We start from the raw sequence: 16,990 nt of genomic DNA, 5'->3' as shown, positions 1-16,990 counted from the left end.
TAGTACATGTGGGTGTGGCTTAGTGGCAATAAATTTAGAGGTAGTGGGGTGGGTGGGATTTGGAGGCAGGGAGAGGAGCGGAGAGAGCCCGAGCATAGCGAGGGCGAACGGAGAGGGGCTAAAGCAATCCTCAGATAATACCAATCAGCTTTAGCTAAGCTAGACATTAGCTTAGCTAGGTAAGTATATTATCTTATATGCCAGGATTTTACATAAACTATTTTGGGATTGTAACATTCAGTAGGTTTGAATAAACCTTTATGGATTTTCTGTTTAAAATACAATCTTCCGCAGCAATTTGCTATAACTTGTAAACATATGGGGTGTTTTAATAGTTGTTCCAAATGTTATTAACCAGGGGTAAATATCCCTGAGTAGGGTTGGGAGAAGCCCTGTTTAGGAGGGACAGACTAAAGGTACCTTAGACCCTAGACAGCAGCTTCCATAAGATAATGTACAATATTGTGTGACCACCTTGGCTCTTTGGTGAAAGCTGCTTGCTGTATTATATTTCCAGCAGGGTGTGGTAATTCTTTCCTTGGTCTGGGAGCTTAGAGGGACTAAGTCTCAAGGGAACTACCTTGGCTCTTCGGTGAAAGCTGCTTGCTGTATTATATTTCCAGCAGGGTGTGGTAATTCTTTCCTTGGTCTGGGAGCTAGAGGGACTAAGTCTCAAGGGAATTACCAGCTAGATGAGGACGCTGCTGACAGGGTCTAGGTACTCGTAAGTCCAGGATTTTATCACCCCTGGTTGGGTTACAGACTAACTGGTCTGGAGAGTTTCTATTTATAAATCCAGAAATTTCTGGGTGTACATGTCTGAGAATGTGTAAGTCTCCCAGTAGATCAAGGGGTAGTTGAAGCCACCTAGGAAAGTGGTGTTTGGCTAATTGCATAGGGACTCCATACTATTTAGTTAGGAAGTATAGACTGAGGAAGACATGGGGGGCTCCTATAGTTAGGTTCATTGTAATTTACTAGGCTAATGACCACCAGGGCCTTTATAAGCCTAACTATACAACCCAACCCATTTGTGTCCCTATGTGTCATGGGCATTTATTAGATGGTGGTATGCTAGTTAGGAAGTTTCTAGACGTTATGTGGGGAAGGCTATGATAGCTTGGGTATTACTGCATACCTATGTTTATCAGACTCATGGTGGCCAGACCCAGGGTAAATTTCTGACTACTCATCCATTGTTTAGAAAAGGAGTTTTCTTGACAGAAAGTTGGATAAGGGGAAGTTCCAGAGTGATACCTTGGCTAATGAGTGTGAAGGTGAATTGTTTTTAAGAATATGGAAATATTACCATCTTTAGTGCCTTCATCTACTATGGTGGGGCTGAACGTCTGGTAGTCATTGAAACCTTACGCTGATCAAATGCTCTCATTAGTCTTGAACCAGTCTCTGTGACAATGCATATATCAACATGTTCCTGGGTAAGGAATACTTGTCCGGAGTGGAGTTGTTTGTTAAAGCTCCAAGGAAGAAAAGTTTTTGGTATTAGGTAGTACCTTTAGTACACGCTCTTCTGTGATAATAGAGAGAGTATTGGATTTAGGGATTTGCAGTGATTGGATAGAAGTCTCAGAAGTAAAGTTAATATTGAACTTGCTTGCTAATAGTTTGGCACTAACTATCAAATGTGTTTAAAAGGCGTACTTTTGAATGAATTCATAGCAGTGCTGGGTATTGTTCCTTAGTTTCCTAACATATTTAAGTCATTCCCTCATGTGGAGTTCAGGAAGTTTGCACTGTAACTTTCGATGGATGCAGTCTAAGCTATTTGATAAAATCAAATAAAGCATTCTCATTTCATTCAAGAGTTAATGCTGCGATACATGAAGTTTCAAACCTTGTTATAGAACTCATTAAGGTTAATTAGCTTGAAATCCTTGAATTCAGAGATAGTTGTGCAAGAGTTTTATAGATTTTGAAGGTGACTATCACACTTGCATAGCCATCTGAACTACAGAAGAAGATACCAGGAGATGCATGAGGAGGTTATATTTGTAAGGACACTATAGAGAATAGTATGCCCTCTAGTGAGTCTATTAAATATATGCTCCAATGAGATTTTGTTTATTAAGTCTAAGAACTTCCAGACATTCCCTATATTGGAGGATTTGATTCTCCAGTTTATCGAGGGGTAGTTAATGTCTCCCATTATAGTAGAATTCTTGTTCATAAGGAAATATTCAAGTATATTTAGGAATTTTACATGACCATCAGGGGACATGGAGAGTGTCACATAACAGGCTGTAAGGTGATAGTTTGTCCTATTTGTAATAACCTTGAGTTCTGTGAGTTCTGTTTGCGGATGTCTGGGAATCTGCCTGGAGGTAATATGGTCCTTAACACATGTGGAAATGCTACCCCAATTGCTATCAGGCCCGACGACATGGTAGACTTAAAACTCATGTATGGAAGGATTGCTGTTTTTACATTTAAATCAAGAATCAATAATTACACAAGTATAGATTCATTCCAAATACAGGAAAGCCTCAAGAGAGGTTAATTTGCTGCTGAAACTTCTGGCATTGAGAAGGGAGTCTTTAATGTGATCATGTTACAGATTTGGTATGTTTGTTATGCTGGAATATCCATTACCTGGACTTTGCCTGTGCTTTAGTCAGTATGTGGGAGCCTTGGAACAAAAATTGTAGAACATCTTTTGTGAAGTAGTCGAACAGTTGAGCAACCCATCCCATAGTAATATTTATTGGATTCTCCTAGAATGACAACAACTATTTATGCAGTTATTGAATCCAGCTATACATTTTTTTCTTTGTAAACCAAAAGGAACACTCGGATGAGCACCTTCCTTGGAACCAAACCAAAAGTTTAATTTCATGTCATTTCATGTCCTTCTGCTAGGTTTCATTTTTTTGTCTTAGAGGAGGAGGAATATTGGGAAATGTACTGGCAAATTGTACTGGAAGCAAACAAAGGGCCAGGTTTGAATGTTATGGTCTCCCTTACCCCGGTGTTAAAACTGAGGTCAGCTAAACTTTAATAGATTTTATAAGGGACTTAGTTTTAACTAATAGATTTACTAATTATTTTAAGTGCTGTTTTTAATATTTTTCACTAGATGGTGCTATATGTCACATTTTATTTGTTTTTGTGTTTACTTGCTGTGTGGTGATAACTATTAAACTTTCAGTTTGGTTCCAAGGAAGGTGTTCATCTGAGTGTTCCTTTTGGTTTATCAGTTGTGTTTTGAACACTTTTTCCTTCCTGTGGATTTTTTTCTTTGTACCTAGGCATCTGAGAGATGGAAGGTTTCCACTAAAGAGCAGTGCCTTGCCTGCACTTGCCACTTGCATGTCAAGTTTTAACACATCTCTCCACATACCCTCATTGTCTTTTTTCCAAGTCATTCACTGTCACATGGACAATCACCATGTTGCATTCATATTTCTCAGCTGAAAAGACCTTTAGAAACCTTGTGGCATCAGAGATCCTGGCATCTGTAAGCCAATTTATTGTAACCCTATCTTTGTCCAGTCTTGTGAGTGGAGAATTTATATGCCTAACTACAGAGTCACATATCACTAAGACATTTTTGTTAGCACTGTGGTTTAGAGTAAAAAATAACAAGTCCCCCAGATTCATGAAACTCCATGCAAGAATAAGACTATACTTGCATGGAGTAGTTTGTGTCCTTTTAGAGCATCAGAGCACCTTGCATATTCATGAAGGTGCACTGCTGTTTAATCTACATGGACATAAGCCATGAATGAGTGCAGGGGGCATGTCCTTGTAGTGCACAGACACTAAACACACCCCCTGCACTCAGAAAGTGCTGTATGGAACTTTCTAAGCCGAACTGGCATAATATTAGAGCTTTGGTCTAATATTATACCAGTATGTCAGTGTCCGCGGGCACTGAAATGATAACATGATCCATAACACAGCAATGCAGGGGGTGTGTTACAGGTTCTGTGACACACACCCTGCATTGCTAAAGTGCCGTACGGCACTCATACCGCTCAACTTCTCAGAACAAGAAACTGGACAAAGCCAAACATAATGGGGGGATAAAAGCCCCCAAATAGGGACAAATTTTAAATACTGCTCTGATAAACCACTAGACAGTGGCTACAATAAAAGAAGTTGTCCCAAGGATATGAAGTCTGAAACACAAATATTGCTCATCACACCTCTCAACCTCTTAGAGCAAAAATCTGGACAAAGCCTAAAGTGATGGGGGGACAGATGTTAAATATTGCTCTCACACACTTAGAAAGTTGATAGATAACAGGATATGTATTAGCAGGAGTCCTTGAAGGCTAGAAGCCTGAAAGCTAAATCAATGGCAGTATTTCACAATTCCAGTCCAAAGTACATGTCAGAACACCACAATGCACACCCATATTTTTATTTATTTATTTTACATTTGTTAACTGGGAAAGTCCGACTGGACAGAGGTCCATTTTCAGTGGAGTCCTGGGGAGAAAAGCTCCAAATATATACACTCACAGCATCTCAAAGATTTAGAATTAACTTTCATTTCAGGCAGACTAAAATTATAATTAAATGACAGCAAATTGCACACACTCAAAGTAAATATGAACAGCACAAGGTAGGACATTACATAATACATTCCAAATATGACAAGCTATACAAAGAATCCATACAGTGGTTATAAAACTTTTTGGAAAAGTAGTTGGTACTGCTATCTTAACTTGAGAGTCAAAGGCATTTCATTTCATATAGTCACAAGTGGACTGTAGATAGGGTGAGAAAAAAGCAATTGCTATTTTGGTGTATGGGAGTTAGCTGCAATCTCAGTTTTATAACCTAATAATATCATAATAATATATAAAGTTTTTCTCCAGTAGCCTAAGGAATGTTTAAGTGTAGCTAAGTGGGCCTGCACGTTATGGCTGTCCACTTAGCATAGCTTAAACATCCCATAGGAAGTAAATGCAAATAGACAGGTGTAGCTTCCAATGCAAGGTAGTATAGTGGCAAGAATCATGATATTCCAATCAGGTGTTTGTGGTTTGAGTCTCATGACAACTAATTAATTTTCCAAAGTGAAAGTAGTGCTAAAATTATTTTAGTAAACTTAAATTATGTAGCAAACTTTTTTTGTCAACCAGCGTAGTCAGTGTAGAAAAGATGTGAAACCCCCATTTAAACAAGTGCCCCATACAGTATTGTCACACAAGAATATAAGTTAATGAAAGCGCATAGAGGGATTCATGTAAGGTAAATGTAAAATTATAATGTGTATATAAATATTATTTTATAATAAAAATATATAAGTATCTTCTTCTTCTTCTTTCGGCTTTTCCCGGTTAGGGGTCGCCACAGCGGATCACCTTGTCCGCACAGTAATTGGCAGTGGAGTTTTACGGTGTCGAGTTGCCAGCCCGGCGACCAACCTTCCACAGAAGGCACACTCACACGCACACCTAGGGCCAATTTAGAGTGTCCAAATCACCTGCAGCATGTCTTTGGGATGTGGGAGGAAACCGGAGCACCCAGAGGAAACCCACGCGACCACAGGGAGGACATGCAGACTCCGCACAGAAGGCACCCCAGCCGAGGATCGAACCGGAGAACCTTTTTGCTGTGAGGTGGCAATGCTAACCACTGCACCACCGTGGCCGCCCAATAAAAATATATAAGTATAATTTGCTTAAATGTGCCTTCAGCACTCTGTATCCATCAGACCCTGTTCTGCCCAGCAACAAAATAGCCAGCCCTGCCAAGTCTTGAACTCGGGATGCTGTCCTTTACATTCATAGCAAAATGCCACTACACCATCTGAGGTGCGAAAAATTGCATTGCTTTAACAAACATATCATGCATTCTGGTCATTTAACATTAATGAAAAAAGCAACAGTCACATGTGTCAAACCCATAATGCTGGGCACAACAATCAGAGGAATGCACCACTACAACATCTAAGCTAGAAGAAGTAATGTTGTTTTCTCAAACATATCATGCAATAGAGGCATACAACTTTAGGGAGAAAACTTTGTGGAACCAGTCATGTTGTATATAGACAAATATATATATATATATATATATATATATATATATATATATATATATATATATATATATATATATATATGTCTAGGACTATTCACTGAAAGCACATTTCACTGAAAGTCAAATGATTGTGCACAAATCACTGAAAGCACAATTCACTGAAAACTCAATTTACTGAAACACATTTCACTGAAAGTTATATATGGCATTTTCCCCACTGTAGTGCGACCCTGGAGTTAGTATATATAGTAAGGGGGGTGGGGAGTACTGCCCCCCTACATTGGGGGGTGTTGGGGTGTAGCCCCCTACAAAGTTTGGATATAAATTAAGTTTAGAAAAGAGTAATTTATTGAAATTGCAAGTATCCATGTGTATAGTTCAAAATAGTTAAAATAGGTGGGGGCTATGCCCCTACACACCCCAATGTGGGGGTTAGTGCCCCCAACACCTCCCCTTACTATATATATTCTAACTACAGGGTCACACTACAGTGGGGAAAAGGCCATATATATATTTCAGTGAAATGTGCTTCAGTGAATTGTGCTTTTAATGAATTGCATTCAGTGAATTGTGCACAGTCAAATGTGTTTCAGTGAAATGTGCTTTCAGTGAATAGTCCTAGACCCATACCTCAGAACCATCTCTCTCAACCTGTTAGTGCAAGAAACCTGTACAAAGGCTATAAAAGGGGGGCATATAAAGGGACATATTTCAAATATTGCTGTTACAAATTAAGACATTTGCTACAGCAACAGTGTGCGTTTCAGTAGACAATTACTGAAGGATATGAGGATGGAAACTAAAATGTTATGTCATTATTTGCTGACATAAATCCTTGGATCATCACCTTGATTTACCAGACAAATACAAATAAATTGTGGAACTGAACAAAAGTATGGGCCAAACATCCAGACAGTCTTTGAAAATCCTGGCAGTGGAGAGGTATGCTCAGAACCCCTTAATACAATGAATCTGGACCAAGCCTGACAAAGTGGGGGGACAAAGACATGAAAATAGGGACATATCCAAAATACGTCAGTAGATAAGCTGAGAAAGTTGATGTAGTAACACCATATGTCCTCACATATATCGACTGAAATATCACAATTCCAGGACTCAGTTGCTTCCCATTAATTTGTGACCTCAATCCCCACATCATCCCACTGATGTGTTAGGAATACACAACAGTTATCAGTACCAGACCAAAGATATCAGCCAGACAGCTGGACATCCTACAAATATACGGACATAACACAACAGTAGGGAAACTACACTGAGCTACCAAGCAATGTCCAAACTACAATCAGACTGACATAACACTACCCAAGTTCAGCACTGGGGCTTTAAACACATGCATTAGTAAATATAACAGGCACTACAAGGATGTAACAGTACTGGAAAACAAACACTGGTGTAAAAGTGCATACCCCCAAAGATTTGCACCACAGTCACAATGACATACCAGGAAGCAAATTGAACACTGTGGTATAATTACTGTGTAAGCAACAAAATCCCGTTTGCCACTCACACATTACCCCTATGTATACTGCCCTAAGTCACAATGTAATTAGAATCGGGAGGTGTTACAGGACATGTAAAGGTCTGCATATACAAACATATACAGGCGATAGGGAACCAGAAACTGGAGCAGCATGCACAGTCAGATAGAAAAGGCCTATGACACTCACATGTACCACCTCCCTACACAGCCCAAATAACATGTACACACTACACTGCTACACAATCCTGACAGTCTTTTAACAATGGGCAGACATACACAGACCTCTCAAATGTACAGTTTCCCACAGAATTTATAGGCACAGGACTCATATCTAAGGCTGTTTCCTTGTTACACATCTGGGGGTCTATGACATCAAAGGGATGGTAGCAGGAATGAAGGCAATAAATAATGATACTACATACCTCTGAACCTCTTAGTGCATGACATCTGGACAAAGTCTGACATAATTGGGAGACAGAGGCCCAAACACGGGGTATATTGGACAAATTGCTGTGATAAATGTAGACAGTTGCTGGTGTTACCGGCTTTGTTGTAACATATCATTTTTGAGGGATATGAAGTCAGTAACACCAATGGATGTTAGCATTCCCCATAGTATCCTACCAATTAGCCAAGGACAACAATTGTCTGGGGAACAGACCAAACATATGACCCATGCATCAGGACAGGGTCTAGGCCTCTGGACAGTGTAGAGGCATGACAGCAATGATGTAACAGAATGGAAATCCCCTGACAGCTGCCAAACATGTCACCCAGCACTTTATAAAACACAGTAAGACCAAAATGACACTCCCCCAAATCACCTCTGGGAAATTACCCATGTATATTCAAATATAGCATGCATTACAGGGATGGAACTGTAGTGAAAAGCAGAGAATGGTGCAAAAATGTCCACCCAAAACCATTTGCAACACAGTCACAGCAACATACCATTACTCAAAATGAACTCTAGAGTAGAATGACTGTCTGAACAAACATATCCTGATTGCCAGTCACATACTACACCAAAACATACTGACCCAATTCACAGTGTACTGGGAATCCTGAGGTGTTACAGGACATTTCACAGTCATCCCCTACAAGCATACAGACATGATAGACTGCCAGCAGCTGTAGCAGCATGCAGAGTCAGATAGGTAAAGGATGTATGGCACTCACATCTTCTACTCTCCCTACCCAGCCCAACAAACATCTACACAGAAGACTGCTACACAGTATTGGCAGTCTGTTCACAATGGCCAGACAGACATACCTGTCATATATACAGATGTCCAAAGATTTAACAAGGTATGGAACCATAATCCTGGCCACCACTGCATACCATGGCCAGGAGTCTGTCAGGTCATTGCCATGATAACTGGAGTGCAGTTGGTAATTAATGATATACCATACCTCTGTACCTTGTAGTGCAGGACATCTGGACAATGCATGACTTACTTCTGGGACAGGAGGCTGGAAAGAGGAACATATCACACATAATGGTGTTACAAACTGAAACAGTAGCTGGTATTACACATTTTGTTGTAACATAGCATCCCTGAAGGATATGATGTCTGGAACACCAATAGATGTCAACAGTTACTGACTACAATCCTCACATTATCCTACCAACCCCACAAAAACAGACATTGTTTGAGGAACAGACCAAGCATAACAGACAAACATCTGGCCAGTCTGTGGACAACATGCCAGTTGAAAGGTATGTCAGAGGCATATCACTGTCAGATGTCATGTCACCCAGTAAATGCATGTCCAGACTAAACCTGTCAATCTAGCAACCCTCCATGTGTATAACAGCAATAATGACATACAATCTGTACCCAATTCTGGAGCTTTGTCTCTCATGTTGTTAGCCTGTCTCCACTTATCCTGTCCTGTGATGTATTTCCAGCTACTGTCTGTGAAGCTGTAGCCCCCACACCTCCATAATGTCCCCCACACAGGCAAGGAAAATGGGCAAGGCCCACATGAAGGGCATCTGATATTTTGGAAATAGCAGCAGTGTCCAGGCCCAGACCACAACACCATGTGGGCACCTACATAGCTTTATAGCCTGAGCAATACCCAACAAGACAACATCAACCCCCTCAAGGTAGGCTGAACACCTGTGGTGGACAACAGCAATACACTACCATCATAGGTGGAAATAATCACAGGACAGGCCAAGAAGGACAGGTGCCTCATTGGACGCCATGTCACCTTGTTCTGCATAAGCAAATAAGGTCACAGGTAATGTACCCTAAGGCTGGCTTTGAGTGCAAACTGGAGACATCCTCCAACGCCAATCACTAGGACTTTCAGATGTGTGCCTGCTATTCCAGAGGCAACACACATATCTGATCTGTAGTGGTGGTCAGTAACACCACATACACATATGCCATGGATATAGGCAACCGGCTACAAACAGGTGAAGTGTAAACATCACCCCCCTGTCCCCCATAGGTACACTTGTGCATTGACAGCACCTGCCCCCCTGCCCTCATGATCAGGAAGCAGGTCTGTAATGCCCTCTCAAAGGCAAAACATAGAGGTCTCCATAGGCCTGATACCATTCCTGGCTGCATCCAACATGAATACAGGCATGGGCTCTCAGACCCATTCTGCAGTATAGTCACCCACAGCCTGAGCACCGGTGACATCCCATCTGCACAGAGGGCAGACAGAAAGTTGATAGAAAACAGGTTATGCATTAGCATTAATGTACAGAAGGATACAAGTCTGACACTGAAATGTATGCCATAATGTCATGACAGCAGTCCTCAATGACATGGCCAAAAATGGCAATACTCTCCATTTAATATACTAATATAATATTAATATCCAGTAGGTGATAAATAAAAAATGTACAGCTCAACTCTACAAACCAAGATAGTGTAGTAGTCAGAGTCCTAGCTTTGCATACAGGTGTACATGTTTCAGGTGATACAACAGGCAATCCAAATTTACATGGAAAAGCAGTGTTAAAAGTGTTATGTTCACATTAAAATATGTGGTAAGTTATTTTTGTCACCCAGGGTAGTGTAGCTGTTGCAAAATGGATGTGTGAATCCATATAACATGTAAAAACACCCATGTATACATGTGTCCCATGCAGTATAGTTACACCCCTTGCTACTGTAATGAAAGCACATACAGCCATGTCATATAACAGAAATCATGTACACTTACTAAATTAAGTCATAAGTGTGGTATATTATGACAATAAACTGTGGGTAATGGTTAGCAATGCACAGCTATGCTTAGCAGGTTTTGCCACACATTTTTGCTGGCCTCACCCCCTCTGTCTGGGGTTTGAGTGTCCAAATTCACCTCCAAAGTCTGTACAACTGTGCACCTGTTGCTGTATAAGAAATGGACAGCTATGGAACTTCTGTACACCCGTCCTGCACATCCATAGCTAAGTTTCATATTGTTCTTCCCTCTGTGTTCCCCTTCTCCACCACTTTCCTATCACCCCTTTTTCTTTGCTTTTAAAGAATTAGTGCAGGTTTAAGCATCAGTAAGTGCAAAAGAAATTTGAAACCAGGGGCCTATACATTATAGTCAGAGCAATGTCCCACTACACACTTGAGCTGTAGAGATTGCTGATGCTTTTTCCAGCATATACTCATTCAACAGTAGGGCAAAGATTCCATAAGTCAGGCCTTGTATTTATACATATGCAGATGTATGTATGTATGGAAATGCGTATATATGGACAAATATATACACACAATATAAAGAGTGATATACATATAAAACACACACACACACACACACACACACACACATATATATATATATATATATATATATATATATATATATTAAATATATAAAAAGAAACTATACATATATAGATAAGAAATATATATACTCATAACATGGAGTGGAGTCATACCTCAGAACCATACTTACCAACCCCTTACTGCAAGAAATCTGCCCCAAGGCTGTCCAAATGGGGGGACAATGGGAAAAACTAGGGTCAAATTGCAAATATTGCTCCTATAATTCTAGAATGTTACCAGAGTGACAAGGTTTGTTTCAGCATACATGTTCTGAAGGATGTGAGTTCTGAAACTGAAAAGGATGTCATCATTTACTGTCAAAAATCCTCAGATCCCCACAGTGATTTACCAGGGATATGAAAATAATGTATCTGTGGAACAGACCAGAAATGTGAACAATAAACCTGGACATACTGCCACAGTCCACACATTCCTTAGGTAGGCTCAGAACCCCTTGGTGCAGTGAACCTGGGCCAGACCTGACAAAGTGGGGGTGGATAAAGCCATGGAAATAGGGACATATCTGAAACACTGGAGTAGATAAGCTGCCACAGTTGATGCATTAACACCCTCATGTCTGTCCTAACATATCTTGACTGAAATAGCACAAGTCCAACACTAAATTACTTTCCAATAGTTAGTGACTGAAATCCTCAAATCAGCCCACTTATGTGGCAGAAATACACAGCACTTATGGGGGGCAGGCAACACTATGTCCTACAAATATCTGGACATAACATCACATTTGGAAAACTACACTCAGCTGATAAGCATGTCACCAAGCACTGTCCAAACTACAGTCAGACTGACACAACACTAACCCAAATTTGCTAGGGGGAATTACAGATGTATTGGCAAATATATCAGGCACTACAGGGATGTCACAGCACTGAAAAACAGACACCAATGTGAAAGTGCATACCCACAACCAATTCAACCACAGTCACAGTGACATACCAGTAAGCCAAAGGAACAGTACAGTATAAGGACTGTGTAAACATAAACATCTCAACATGTTTGTCCCTCACACAGTAGCCCCACATTAACTGACCCACGTCACAGCGTACTATGATGACTAACTGTGGTATGGGATATGTCTCAGTCTGCTGCTATATAAATATAAAGCTGATAGACCACCAGAAACAGGAGAAGCATGCACAGGCAGATAGAAAATGAGCCATAATATATATATCCATGCCCCTCCCTATACAGGCCAAATAACATTGACACAATACACTGCTACACAATCCTGAAAGTCTGTCAACAATTGCCAGAAATACACAGACCTCTCAACTGTACAGTGTCCCAAAGAATGTCCAGCCTTTCCTCTCATATATAAGGCCTCTTCCACATAACATGTCTGGCAGTCTGTTACATCACTGGGATAATGTCAGGAATGTAGGCACTAAATAATCATATACCATACCTATCAACCTCTTACTGCATGACATCTGGACAAAGCCTGACATAATCTACCTATCACATTAGGAGTCTCCCAGGGCTCAATACTAGGACCCCCTTCTTTTCTCCATCTTTATCAATGACCTTCATTCAGTCATCCCAGATGCTACCTGCATTCAATATGCAGATGACTCCACCTTGATTTGTTCTGACATCTCACCAGCTACTTTATTCATATCAACCCAAAATACCTTCAATACAGTAGAAAATGACTTTCCAATCAACATCTAATCTTAAACCCCAACAAAACTAAGCTGCTCCTCTTCTCTCCCATATGCAAGATCTCCTTGCCATCCTTCAACATAACCACTAACAATGGCACTATCATCTCCCCAAAAGCCCAAACTAAACTATTGGGTGTCATAGTTGATAACAACCTGAAATTTGATGCACATATCAATCAAACTATCAAAACCATTAATACAAAACTTGGCTCTCTTTACAGAATCCAACCTTTCTTTACCCCACTTGTTAGAACTGCAATTGCCCATTCCCATCTACTATCAACTCTTCTCTATGCCTCACTTCTATTTTCCAACTTAAACAAAACAGATCTTAATAAACTATCATCCTGCTATGACCACATTGCCAGATTTGCTACTGGCACAGCCTACCAGGCACACCATTGTCACAATCTAAATCACCTAGGATGGCTTGAACTGCCTAGCCTACTGCAGTTCAACCAGCTAATAGTGGCACTTAAAGTCCTTTACCAACCAGAAAATACACCTACACTAAAAAATATTATCAGCCCCTACAGCAGCACCCAGCCACTGCAATCATCCACTAGACTCCTAGTTCAAACATACAAATCCAACTACTCAGCTGGGGACTCACTGTTTGCCAACTCTATTGGAAAAACATGGAACAGACTCTCAGCTGACTTGACCCTAGAATCCTCACTAACTTGATTCAAAAACAAACTCAAGAAATACTTCAAAACCCATTGGTTATGTCCTTGCACAAACCCTGACTAGAGACCTCTCTATTACTTAGGTGCCTTACCTTCAACTACTTCTAACTTTTTTCTACCACACCATTTCAGGAAGGGTCAATTGTATAACTGCTGCTCAATGTGTATTAAACCTGAATGTAATATTATGTATATATAACTTTGAAAATAATGTTATGTTTTGTAAAGTGTTTTATAATAAGTTAGTACTATATGTGCTAAATGCTGGTATTGCTTATGACTGTAATCTGCTTGAAACTAGCATTTACTAAATGTTAAATGTGTATTAGTATCTTGGAGCTTTTCTCCCCGGGCCTCCACTGAAAATGGACATATATCCAGTCAGACTATCCCGGTCAACAAATGTTAAATAAAATAAATAAATAAATAACTGTGGGAGAGAGGCCCAAACACAGGGGAATATTTGAAATATTTCTGTTATAAAACTGAGAATGTTGCTGTTGTAACAGGGTTAGTTGTAACATATATTTTCTGAGGGATATGAGGTCAGAAACACAAATGGATGTTAGTAGTTCTTGACTGCAATCCCCAGAGTATGCTACTGAATTTTCAAAGACAAAAAATGTCTGAGGAACACACCAAACATAGGATTCCAAATTCTGGCCATTCTGCTGATAGCCCTACAGGTGAGAGTTATGTCAACACATAACACTGTCAGAGTTAAAATCACCAAGGAACTTCATGTCCACACAAACGCTGTTAGGCTAGCATGAATCCAAATGGATAAAGGCAATACTTACATTCTGCTCCTATGTCTGGAACATTCTCCCCCATTCTGTTGGCCTGTCTCCACAGTTTTGGTTGTAAGAGGTATTTCCAAATACCCTCTGTGATGCTATAGTTCACACACCTCCATGAAGTCCCCCTCACTGGCAAGGAAAAGGGCCATTGATCACATGATGTACTCAATGATAGGAGTATGTTGTCATGCCGCTGGCTATATAAATAACAGCACAGCTGTCCTGCATGCAATTATCAAGTGGGGTAGACCATTTGGTACACAAGCCATCAGCTGCTCATGAGCATTATCTACAAAAGGCAAGCTGCTGCCTATGCAAAACAGATGTACACCCCACATCCCTGAGAGACAGAGAGAGAGAGAGAAAAAAAACAGTGAAAAGAAACATAAAAAACAAGCAGGACATATCCACCTACACTTGAATAAAACAAACAGGTCTATCAAACAAGTAAGCATGTCATGAACTGTTGTCGGGGGTATGTAAGAATGTGAAATAGGAACTCTAACATATATGTCTCAACAATACTTGCTGTACTGATAAACTGCTGATCAGAACCTATGGCCATGCCATCTGGGTCTGTCTGCAGTGGCATAGATCATAGTCCAGGCCCCTGAGTCACCCCAGGAAAGGATGTCTCAGATATGACTACTACTGCAGTGTGTGTTGAACAATACTGACTGTGACAATGCTAGGCCAGCTACTGGGAAGTCATATATATCCATGGATCTAGGACTATTGAATGAAAGTTCAATAGTCCAAATCCACAATCACAAAACACACTTTAACGAAAGCGCTTTCATCGAAAAAGTGCTTTCGTTAAAGTGTGTTTAAATAAAAGAAAAAAATACTTTTACGTTTTTGCAGGGGGGCAAACACCCCTGCACTCCCCACACCCCCCTACTTAAATATTCTCACTCCAAGGTCGCATTACAGTGGGGAAAAGAGAATTATAACTTATCCTCTCTGTAGTGCCATCTCTGCAACAGGCATACTTACGCGAAAGTGCCTTTCAGTGAAAAGCATTTTCTCGCAAGTATGCCCGGCCGAATCTGTTTCGGTTATGTTGCCGTTCGGTGATCCGTACGGATCCCATATCCATATCTTACTTGTGAATATAACTATGATATACTTGGTTGTCTCAGAAATGTGAGAGACCTATACATGGTGGCAAAAACGATAGACCACTTCAGCCAAGGAGTCCTTAGTTAAAATAAGTAAAAATAGAGAACAAACAAACTTCGGACTCACCACGACTTTTGTAAATAAAATGAAAATAGAATTTATTAAAGGTAAGCGCTTTCGCGTATCCTCTGATACGCTTCCTCAGACCATGAACATTTTAATAAAACACAGTGCTTATATACTCTCTACATTCATTCAAATTAATCAAACACTTTAACATAATTAAGCAATTGTTGAATTAAATGAGTAATTGAATCTCTAATTTAAAGAGATATTCAAGTCTTTTACAAAAAGAATATTCTAAACAGACTCAATTCCCAATGTTCTCCTGGTCAAATTCGAATAGCGAATATAAAATACTTATGTGCACTATTCCATTTTAAAGTCATAAGAAATTCATATACATTCTGGTTAAAAACACATATAAATGTTAGTTAAAAACTCATATATATGTTGGTTAAAACATCAAATATATAAATGAATATATGTAAATAGATAGATAAATAAATAAATGAATATATTGCATTTTTAAAATGGTATTTGCATAGTAAAGTACTGTTGCACATATGTGTGTTGAACTGCATGTGATATACTGAGCTCATACTATTAAACTGTCCAGTGTTATGCACACTGACCATATGTGTGCCTCATATTTGTAATCATTTACTCATAATGTTGTGTTATATCTGGAAAACCATTGGCAAATTTGTGAAGACTGACATTACACCATCTCCTTCTTTTTCTCCTGACTGTTCCCTTTAGGGGTTGCCACAGTGGATCATCTATTGGCATTTCTGCCTGTCCTCTGCATCCTGCTCTGTCACACCAACCACCTGCATGTCCTATCTCACCACATCATGGAACCTTATCTGTGGCCTTCTTCTTTTCCTCTTACCTAGCAGCTTCATCCTTACCATCCTTTTCCCTATTTACTCAGCATCCATCTGCAGCAAATGTCCAAACTGATGTAATCTTGTCTCTCTGGCTTTGTCTCAAAACTGTATAACATGGCCTGAACCGGTCATATACACATTGCTAATCCTCTCCACCCTCATCAGAACTAGTACAAATCCTATCATCTGTAACTCTGCCACATCCAACTGTGACTCCTACCTTTTTGTCAATGACACTGTCCCCAACCGATATAACATAGCTGGTCTCACTACCCTGTTGTAGATGTTTCCTTTCACTGTTACTGGTACTCGTCTGTCACAAATCAGTACTGACAATCTTCTCCACCCTCTCCATCTTGCCTGTACTCTCTCCTTCACCTGTCCTCCACAGTCGTCATTACTCTGGAATGTTGATCCCAATCATTTATACTCATCCCCCA

Source organism: Protopterus annectens, chromosome 6.part0 (genome assembly GCF_019279795.1).
Source record: "Protopterus annectens isolate FY-2018-M chromosome 6.part0, PAN1.0, whole genome shotgun sequence".
In the NCBI taxonomy this organism is placed as follows: Eukaryota; Metazoa; Chordata; order Ceratodontiformes; family Protopteridae; genus Protopterus; species Protopterus annectens.
The sequence above is the reverse complement of the archived record's forward strand: the minus strand, read 5'-3'. Positions refer to the sequence as shown.